We start from the raw sequence: 10,454 nt of genomic DNA, 5'->3' as shown, positions 1-10,454 counted from the left end.
CAGGGACAGAGTGAAAGGAGAGAGAAAATATAATAGATGGTAGTGGGGAGGAATGTATGGAGGGAATTACAATCATCAACAGCAACTGTGGAAAAATATGGAAGTAAGTTCTCTGATGGACTCATGATAAAGAATGTGATCCACCTGAGAGCTGATGGTATCAGAACATAGATTGAAACACATTTTTTTCTTTTTCCTTTACTTTATTTCTCTTGAGGTTTTATATCGTTGTGGGAAGTATTATGTTTACTCTTAAACAAGAATATTTTAGAAATGTTTAAGTAAATTAAAGAAAATTTTAAAAAATATTTTTTAAAAAAACAGTGAAATAGCACTAAAGAATAATTTAGAAAAATAGTAGGACTAGACCAAGTATATATGAAGAAATGTATGCTACAGAAAATATTAATTTGAGAACAATAAAGGTTGAATTTGAAAGATACATAAAAGAACACAAGATACTAAATTTTGTTTGAAAAAAACATATAGATGATATAGTTATCTAAAAGAAAGAAAAATAAAGAAAATTGAGAGGTCATCAATAATTACAAATATATATTCTTACTTTTTCATTACCATAAATTTTTATAAGAATAACCTACATATGTAACTTAATCCATATTGAAAATATGAGAAGATATTTTTAAGTTATAGTCTTCAGTTGTCCCCACATGCCCAGTCAAAAAAATGACCAAAACCTTCTGAGAAAACTATCCACTGAATTTTATTGCTTGGTGATTATTTTCGAAGGATCAATTTGTCAAAGCAAAATGTCTATAATATGAATGAGAGAACCTTGCAAGATTGGTAGATAGATAAGAGAGCAGAGATAAATGTTCTGTGCCATTCAAGACATGAAATAGGGAGAAAAACACTTGCCAAGGTGTTATCATGGTGGATGCTAGTCCACTATATTGGTCAGATTGAAGACAGATTCTCTATAATAGATTTCTAGTTTCTAGAAGTTCCTATATGTAGATGAAGGTAAAAAACAGGTAGTTAGTATTTCTCTAGTGCCTACATCAGACACTATGCCAATTCTTAGAATTAGTATGTATTTGATCCTCCCAATTTACAAAATTATTATCCTTATTCTATAGTTAAAAATATTAAATATGTTGAAGCAAACAGAGGTTAAGTGACTTCCCAAGGATCACTCAGCTAATAGGACTATGAGATCACATTGCACTCATGTCTTCCTGACTTCTAAACATGGGACTGCTTAGTTCCAGATTATATTGTACTTACTCAACAAAATCTTTGAATTATATAAAACCTTCTCAATAAGATCTACAATCCATGAAATAATTTGCATTAATAATCCACATAGAGGAAATAAAGCAGGCATTTGGGCATGAAGATAGGGAAGGGAAACTAATGTCATGCACTTTCATGTATGGATTGCTGATTGAGTTGATCTAGCAGTATATATCTACTGTTAGATCAACAAATATATTTTATATATATAATATATATGTCTAAAGGGTGTGTGTGTTTATATATGTACATGTGCTTATGTGTATATGTGTACATAAACATAACTAGGAATATATATGTATATATATATATATATATATATATATATATATATATACTATAGAATAACTCCCTATCTTTTGAGATAGAAAAGAAAGAAGAAAAAATAAAGAAACAAAGATAGCAAAGGAAGAAAGAAAGAAAAAGAAAGTCAGAGAGACAGAGAGGTATTGATGCTTTAGATATAAAATAGGAAAAATAAAGTGGGTTTGATTGTTTTTGAAAAATTACAGAGTGCTTTGAATAATTTAAAGTTGATCCTTGAAACAAAAGGTCACCTTTTGTTTTTAGTTTTTGCAAGGAAATGGGGTTAAGTGGCTTGCCCAAGGCCACACAGCTAGGTAATTATTAAGTGTCTGAGGTTGGATTTGAACTCAAGTACTCCTGACTCCAGGGTCAATTCTCTACTTACTTCACCACCTAGCTGCCCCAAAAGGTCACCTTTTTAACACCAAGAAGTCACTCTGATGCACTGATACACTAGATGGATGTAGTCTTAGTCAAAACCTGATATAGTGGATAGAACATTAGATTCAAATAAGAAAGATTTGAGTTCATGTCAAATCTAGGCATATCACTTTTATCTACTTTCATTTTCTGTTCAGTAAAATCAGGGAATCAAAGTACCTACCTTACAAGATGCTTTTCAAGATCATTTGAGCTAGAATATGAAAAAAATAATAAAGATTTCAAGGGATTATATAGATAGTAGTTATATAATAAGAATTGTTGCTGTTGCTGCTATGTTATCATCCAACTTAAATATCATTTGTGCCTGTATTACCCTGGGCAAGTACCTTAACTTCTTAGTGCCCCAAGCAATTCTCTAAAATTCACTTGTAGAACATTTATTGTTCTGCATTGATGAAGGGACTTTCTTCCTTCATTCCAAATAAGTCATGAATTCATTATAAAATAAAATTCTCCCTGTTAATGTTTTATAAATATACAAACACAGTATGCATTAAAGAATCAAAACTAGAGACAGCCCAGAAGGTAGTAGAGAAATACAAGATGCGTGAAAGTAGACTCTAGGATGTTATTAGCAAGAAGGTTCACAAAATATATTTGCCCACTCTCTTATTCCTACTTCATATAACTATCTCTTCTGCTATCATCTCTCTCTATCTTTAAGATTATAAGTGGACTGCTCATTTATATGTGCAATTCATCAAAGATAGAAAACCTGAGTGTTGCTTGTTACTAGTGTAATGTGAAAAGACTTAGAGCAGATCTTAACTTTTACAAAACTGAAAGCCTATAGACCCTTTCTCAAAGAATAAAGGGAAGAGAACAAGTGTTTTTATGGTTCTTATGTGGTGCCAGATACTGTGCTAAGTGATTTTTACAAATATTATCACATTTAGTCCTCACAGCACCCCTGTGAGAGAGCCGCTGTTATTATCCTCATTTTGTGGTTGAGGAAAACAAGACAGAGATTAAATGATTTGCCCAGGGTTGCATAGTTTATAAATTTCTAAGGTTGTATTTGAATGGAAGTCTTCCTTCCTTCCTTCCTCTATTCTACTTACACACAATGCTCTATCCATTAATCCATCTAGCTACCATAGAATACTGTTTTCAAAATATTATTCTTCTCAGAACATTTTAAAATGAATTAAATAAAATGCATAGGATTGAAAAGGAAAATTCTTATGGTGAAATACAGTTATCAAAATATTAAGAAAAAACAACCAAATTCATAGTCCTGTGGTCAAGAGCAGAAGAAATGAATGAAGACCTCAGGCACATTAGGTAGACATCCCCATTTTGTCCTTACAGGAGAACATAGCCAAAGACTACAAATGATAAAAAGACACAGATATGCTTCAATGAATATTATTTGAGGGGAGGCCTATATCCATGAGATCATAGACCCATGTCATATTTTTTTTTTGTGAGGCAATGGGGGTTAAGTGACTTGTCCAAAGTCACACAGCTAGTAAGTTATCAGGAGTTAGAGACTGGATTTTCACTCAGGTCCTCCTGACTCCAGCACCAGTATGCTCCAACCTCCACCACCTAGCTGCCCCCCTTCCCCCACCTCCATCATGCAGAAAAACATGTTTTCCTTTTCTTTTTGAGGAGGTTCCTTTTTCTATGAAAGGCATTTAATATTCCATGAGGGGGAAAAATTGAGCTGTAATGAGGATTGTGAAGATCAGTGAGGGGAAAGGCAAAGGAGGGTTGTGAAGTTCCATAAAGATGACTGAAGTAATTCTTATGCCAGTACCCTGGACAGGCCATCCTTCTAACTAGGTACTGCTCTCCCTGCCTCCTGCCTGTGTTATTGTCTAATGTGCTACTTAGCCCATAGACTTCCTTTGCAAATGGACAAATTTTCTTTTTAGAGTGGAGCTATGTGAGGTGAGGGATACTAAGAACATGATTCAGCAAATTAAGGGAACTTGGCACAATCAATCCATTGATTTTAATTACCTTGATGATTTATATGGATTGGCTTAGCCATAGCTCTCACTATCAGTTGTGATTATCAGTTATGCTACAGTCTGACTCACTCACATAGGAGGGTCAGGAGCCCATTTCTGGTTCCATCATTGAATTCTCACCAGGAAGCAAATCAGTTCATTTCCCAATATTGTAAATTCTTTGTAATGCATCATCTAATGTACCCTGACCAATGCTATGAGAATATCATCAGAAAGTAGTGCTTCCTGTATAATACTGGTTTTAATTTGAAATACATTCACATAAGTCTGCACAGATCCCAGAAAGGCAATGATTTACCCAAAAGAAATTAAGCCTACATTTATGATGACTTTAAATATAATTATATAATAATCCAAGTATTGAAGTCCATATATTTATAAATACACATGACATAGGTATCTACTCAGAGAAGAATTGATCATTTTTATTAAAACTTAAATAACCTTTAACAAAGCTTAGGATATTTCAAACCTACCAAATCCTAAGAAATATTAAGATATTTCAAGTTTTACCTACAATAACTATAAATTCCATATTGTTCTATTTATTTTGGTTTCTGGTATAATTGCAATAGCTGCTGTCCTTTCCCCAGAATTAAATTGTTGATCCAAACTGCCTGGAGCTAACAAATTATAAAGGCAAATTGTTTAGAGTGCCTTATATAGGACAGAGCCAGCAATTATAACTGTATATATGTATTTTTTTTACCAGAGCAACAAACTATATCAATGCCAGCACATCAAAATAAAAAAGCCTAGCTCATGTTTTTAAAATGAGAAGCTCTAGTTAAATGGCATATTAGAAAATGTAATAAGAATTTTGGAAACTTTTGAGTCTGAGGGAGGGCCATCCATTCTTTTCTTTATTTGAGATCTTCATGGTTTATTAATTCAACTTTGACCCTGTCCCTAAACAATGCAAGACTCATGTACAGTGACCTAAGATACTTAAAATTGCTAAGAAGCAATAGGATTTTATTTTGACAAATATCCTTAACCTATTTTTGGATTGTGGACTCCTGTGGCAGTCTGGTAAAACCTGTAAGTCCCTTCTCAGAGTAATATTATTAACTGCGTAAGTGTTTCCAATTTAGTATTTGATTGGGATTTTTGGTTTGTTTGTTTTTTAATTTTTTTTAAGTTGCATATCCAGTTCATTGGTCTGCATTCTATTTTATTGATTAAGCATTTAGATATATAAATTTTCTTTTGTTGTTCCTATAGGTTTTGATTCGTTGCATAAAATAATGAAGAGTGAAATGCACAGTATTAAAATATAGTATACATTAATAACTATTGCTTTAAAACCACCTTTGAACAATTAAGTCATTTTGACTATTAAAAATACCAACATTAGCCACAAAGAGCATTTAAAGGAAGATGCTTTGTGCATTCAGAGAAAGAAATAATAAATAAAAATGTATAGGATGATTTTACATTTATACATATACACATTTGTGTCAAATGGTAGCCATCTCCAGGGCAGAGGAGGGAGGGAGGAAAAAATGAAAAAAAGTTGCATGATAACTTTATTATATTTAAAAGGAATAACTAGTTGTACACAATTGATTTGCAGTTTTAGGTACAATCATCTTTCTAAAAACTTCTACTATATTACAGAAAGACATTTTCTTTCTTAGCTTCAGAGTAAAATAAGTTATACTAAAATTTTAAAAGATACATAGTATTAAAAAGGAAACCAATTACATTGAAATATTTTATCAAAATACTAAAAATAAATCAAATCAAAATCAATTACAAAGGGCTCATAGATTCCAAATTTAAAAAACAAGCTCTTGGAAATAATTCCTTTACTCTCCAAACATTTTGTTTTAAAAGTTCAGATGATTGCTTTATTAATTATATCAATGGAAATGTTTTTATTCACATTTTATGTTTTGATTTGCTGCACTAGAAATATATTACAAGTGAAATATAGACATAAGATCAAGGCAGCTATTGTTGGACTTGACTCCAGGTCCTGCCTCCACTATTTCCTATGTGACCCTGGAAAAATCACTTCCAGATGCATCAGGCAACTACCTAGGACTTACTAAGTCAGAGAAATGCTACAATTTATATTGGTGAAGAGACTCACACTAGTCAATTAGTCACCTAAAAAATATTTGCTAAATACCTCCTATATGCCAAGCACAAATGTTTTAAAGGAGGGATACAAAGTAAAATAAAAAAAATAGTCCCTGGGCATTGTATTGTAGAAGATATTTACATACACAGGTACAATCGGAATAGACAGCTACATGGCAATGGAGAGAGTGTTAGACCTGAAATCAGGAGAACCTGAGTTCAAATGCAGTTTAGACACTTACTTACTAGCTGTGTGACCCTAGACAAGTCACCTAATCTAATTTCCCTCATTTTTTCATCTTTAAAATGATCTGGAGAAAGAAATGTCTAATTGTTCTTTACCAAGAAAGCTCCAAATGGATTCCTTGGAAAGCTGGACACCACTGAAAAACTCAAGAACAACAAGGTGCCATAATAAATGAGGTGATGTGATAGGAAACACTAGAGATCAAGAAGAGTCGAAGGTAGAAGGAGAAGGTACTTGAGCTGAATCTTGAAGGAAACCAAAGTATTATAAGAGGTGTAAAGGTAATTTATTCCAAGAATGAATAAATGTGTACACAGTCACAGAAAGAGGACAATAATGTCTATATGAGAAACAATAAGAAATCCAGTTTGGTTTGACTTTAGAATATATAAAACTGGGAAGTAAGGTTGAAGCTAGGTAGGGAAGGAATTAAAAGAGCAAATGGAGTTTATATTTATTTATAGAAGAAACAAGGAGTCTTTGGGGTTTATAGAGTAGGAGAGGAGCAGAGTTCTTCCAGATTCCAAATAAATAAATCATCACCAAAGTGGATGGATTTGCATTTTATAGTTCATTGTCATATTTTTGGATTTAGAACTGGAAGAGTTCTCAAAGATCATTTATTCCCACCAAATCATTTTAAAGATTAAGAAACTGAGGATTGGTCAATTAGGTGACTTGTCAAGGTCACATGAGAATTACTAAAGGTAGCATTTGAATTGAGATTTTCTCATTACAGAAAGAAGGCTCTTTCTGTGGTAGTATAAAACTCCCAACCTCTCACTATAGAGCACATGAACATGTGAATTATCACTATTATTACGTGAAGGAGAAGAGAGGGCTTTATTTGTTAACTGTTATTTTTAGTTTCTTGGACCATGTCCCCTTAAAGATAAATTTCTTTCAGAGCATAATTTTTCTTCTTTTTATTCCTCATGTGACTCTGTCTCATATAGAATATTTTACATCATCACTGGGGATGCAATACCTTTAAAGTCAGACAGACAGATTGGATCCCCTCTGTCCTCCACCATTCAATATTCTAATATTTCAATATTCCCTCTCCTCCCCTATTGCATTCTAAATATACATCTAATTTCTATTCTTTATGACTTCGAAATCTTTTTAAACAATCCAGCTTATCAAAAGCATTCTGACCAATTATTGCATTTATGTTCATGATTATTTTCACCAGATGATTGCAAAATGGAGGAAATGTCTCTGGACAAATAAACTTCTTTCTTCTTCAAATTCTGGACCTAGCCAGAAAAAGAACTTTAATATTTAATACTTCCATGAAACATTTAATGATGATAAAATAATATTCTTACATCAAAATTAAAGGGGCAGCTAAACAAATCTCCTCTGTTGACCTGACACATGGGCAGTTCAGAGGTTGAATGAAAGAAGTTATGTTAACTCATTAAAGATGACCTGTATAACTAACAAGTGACTCTGTCATGCTCTCTGCTTCTTCTCTTCTCATGAATTATCCAGGCAACTTGAGTCATGAAGATAAATGATCTTTTCCATTGTCAATATTCCTCCACACCTCCATGGTGCTGAGGTAAGGATAAGCAGACTGCTAATTTTATTAAAGTTTTACAATGTATTATTCAGTGTCATACATTTAAAAGTCAAACCTCATCAGATTGAATATTTGCCATATCTCTTTTCCCTTTTCCTCTAGTGGGAGTGTGAGGAGCCCCCATTTTATTTTACTGTCATGGATGACAAATTTAAGTGATTATCAATGGATATCATTTGGTGAACTGGGATGCTGGACAATTGTGAACCAGGACCCCCAAAAGTATGGCAACAGGAAACTAAGGTTCAATCTCCAATTGTCACATTGCAGAATGCCCTAAAAATGATTATAGAAGGCTCATTTACATATTTTCAATTAACTCAGTTCTTCTTGCCGCACTAGGGATGGGCCTATTGTCTAATATTTGCCCAGAAATGCTGCCTTTCGTTCAGGAAAATATTTCAACATCCTCAATTACAGTGTTCAATCAGTGGATGCTAGTCAGGTGGAGGACTCACTTTGCAGACAGATGGAGGTGGGTGACAGGAGTAATACAGTGATTTGCCCCCCCCTGTCATAGTTACCTTATTCCTGTAGTTTCCATTCTTCCTGGGTCAACAAAGAGTAGCAACTATTTAAGGGTTTCTGTGAGTTCTTCTGCCATTAGTTTGGCTTTTCAGAGCAAGAAGGGTCATCAGAAGTCACTTATCTAGCTCAACTCTAAAGTAAGAATTCCATCTTTAATACCGACCCAACAAACATTCAATCCTCCTCCTCTTAAAGACCTTCAGAAATGGAGTATTTGTTATCTCCCAGTGCACCACATTTCACTTTTGTACAAATCAAATCATTAAGATATTCTCTTTCAAAATGTACTGATATCTGCCAGCATAACCTCCAACCTTTGGGTTAAATTCTGTCTTCTAGGATCAATCAAAACAAGTCTTATCCCTATTGCATATGTTAAACTTTAACATATTTTTAAGCCATCCAGCATGGCTCCACTAAGTCTACTATTTTCCAAATCCTTCAATAGATCCCCATATGTCATGTTTTTTAGTTTCCTCACTACTTTGTCATTCTTGCTTGAATGAATTTCAACTTATAAACATTTTTCATAAAATGATATGTGTATGAAAAAAATATTCAAGGTGTGATATGACCAGGATAAAGGAAAAAGGCATTGCTATCATTCATTTAAGATATTTTAGGAAATTATCCTTCTAAAATAGGAGCTTGAGAATGGAGTTGGAGGTGTTAGACTGAAGAGGAAAACTATGTACTCCCTCTTTCTACTTTGACCCTCATTAGGCAGATCCACCTTTCCCTTAGTTAGTGATCCACCCTTTGGGGGTTGGAGATGGACTGGGTAAAAAAAGAGAAAGAAGAGGAAAGTGGTCATTAAACATACCTGGTAAGAGTAAGATAATTCAGTGTCATTTAGAGCAAATACCTTTGAGGGAATTGTTTCTTATTCCTTCTTTGCCAAGTCTATTTTCCCCTCACATGAAAGTTTAGCTCAGTTTTCTTTGTCCAGAGAAATCCATGCAGCCTAGATTCATATGTTTTTATCTTTTTCTTGTGTTCTTGGAAAGTTATAACATTATTTCTCCATTATATCTTTTTTATTTCCTGTTCTGAAGTTCCCAGACATCAAGACAACTTTTATACAGAGTATTGTCCAAGACCATAAAATGTGCTATCACATTTGCCCTTCTGCCTGTCCTTAATCATCTTGAACTTGGATCTCCTTTTTATTAGCCCTTTCATATAGGAGAGTTAATCAGCCGAGCCTCTAACTTAAGTTGTCCTTCCAACTGATTGATACCCTGATCTTTCAGATGCAATGCCCAGTGAAATCCCTCTAACTAAGACCATCTTGGTCCTGCCAGTTGTCTAATTTATCTGTTCTCACGAATCAACTATACCAATTCTTTATGGGCACTAGTACACCATTCCTCTTTTTTTTAACAGCATAACCATAACTTAATATTCAGATTATCTCTAATTTCCATTCTCAAAAGATAATCCTACATTTATCCCTGATATAATGTATTAATATAGAAATAAAGAACTTTCAGTAAGAATCATTTTGGAATTTTAATGTATATGAAATGATTCTCACAGACAGATATTATTTATGTGGAAATGGAGGCTGATAGTAGATGCAATCTTCTGTAATACTACCATGATACTCTATTTTCCACAGAAAGGAATCAAATCCTTTAGCTAAAGATTGAATTTTAATGTAATATTCAGGTAATTTGTAAAAACATCCAAAGAGTATCCTCCCAGAAGAATGTAAACTCTTAAGGATAAAGACAATTTCTTTTTTGTCTTTAAGTATAATGTCTATTCCATAGAAATCATTTAATAAATGTCAAATTCAATTGTTAAGCTAATCATAAGTCATTATTAGGGAATATTACACTTGTCAATGTATCACTTTTCTTTCATTTACTCCTTGTAGTCCTGCAATTTCTTGCCCAACTGCATTCTATGCTTTTATTTTCCTGTAGAAACACTCTTTCCATTGTTGAATATAGAAACCTAAGATGTTTATTTACAAATGACAGATTTATTAATAGCATCTAGTTTGATTGTC

General features: G+C 33.2%; 1 long non-coding RNA gene across 2 annotated transcripts in view; it reads left to right on the top strand.

The window, feature by feature from the left end:
- The first annotated feature begins 3,527 nt into the window (after positions 1-3,527).
- Positions 3,528-10,454, top strand: part of LOC141523701 (uncharacterized) — a 95,586-nt gene continuing 88,659 nt past the window's right edge. The window contains exons 1-4 of one of the 2 annotated variants that reach the window (XR_012478564.1): positions 3,528-3,795; positions 6,396-6,602; positions 7,819-7,888; positions 8,012-8,198. This is a non-coding gene — a long non-coding RNA (uncharacterized LOC141523701). Of the gene's footprint in view, positions 3,796-6,395; positions 6,603-7,818; positions 7,889-8,011; positions 8,199-10,454 lie in introns of those variants that run through there. The other variant, XR_012478566.1, reaches the window with a different exon arrangement.

Source organism: Macrotis lagotis, chromosome 1 (assembly GCF_037893015.1).
Source record: "Macrotis lagotis isolate mMagLag1 chromosome 1, bilby.v1.9.chrom.fasta, whole genome shotgun sequence".
Classification (NCBI taxonomy): domain Eukaryota; kingdom Metazoa; phylum Chordata; class Mammalia; order Peramelemorphia; family Peramelidae; genus Macrotis; species Macrotis lagotis.
This window is presented reverse-complemented; position numbering and strand designations above follow the sequence as displayed.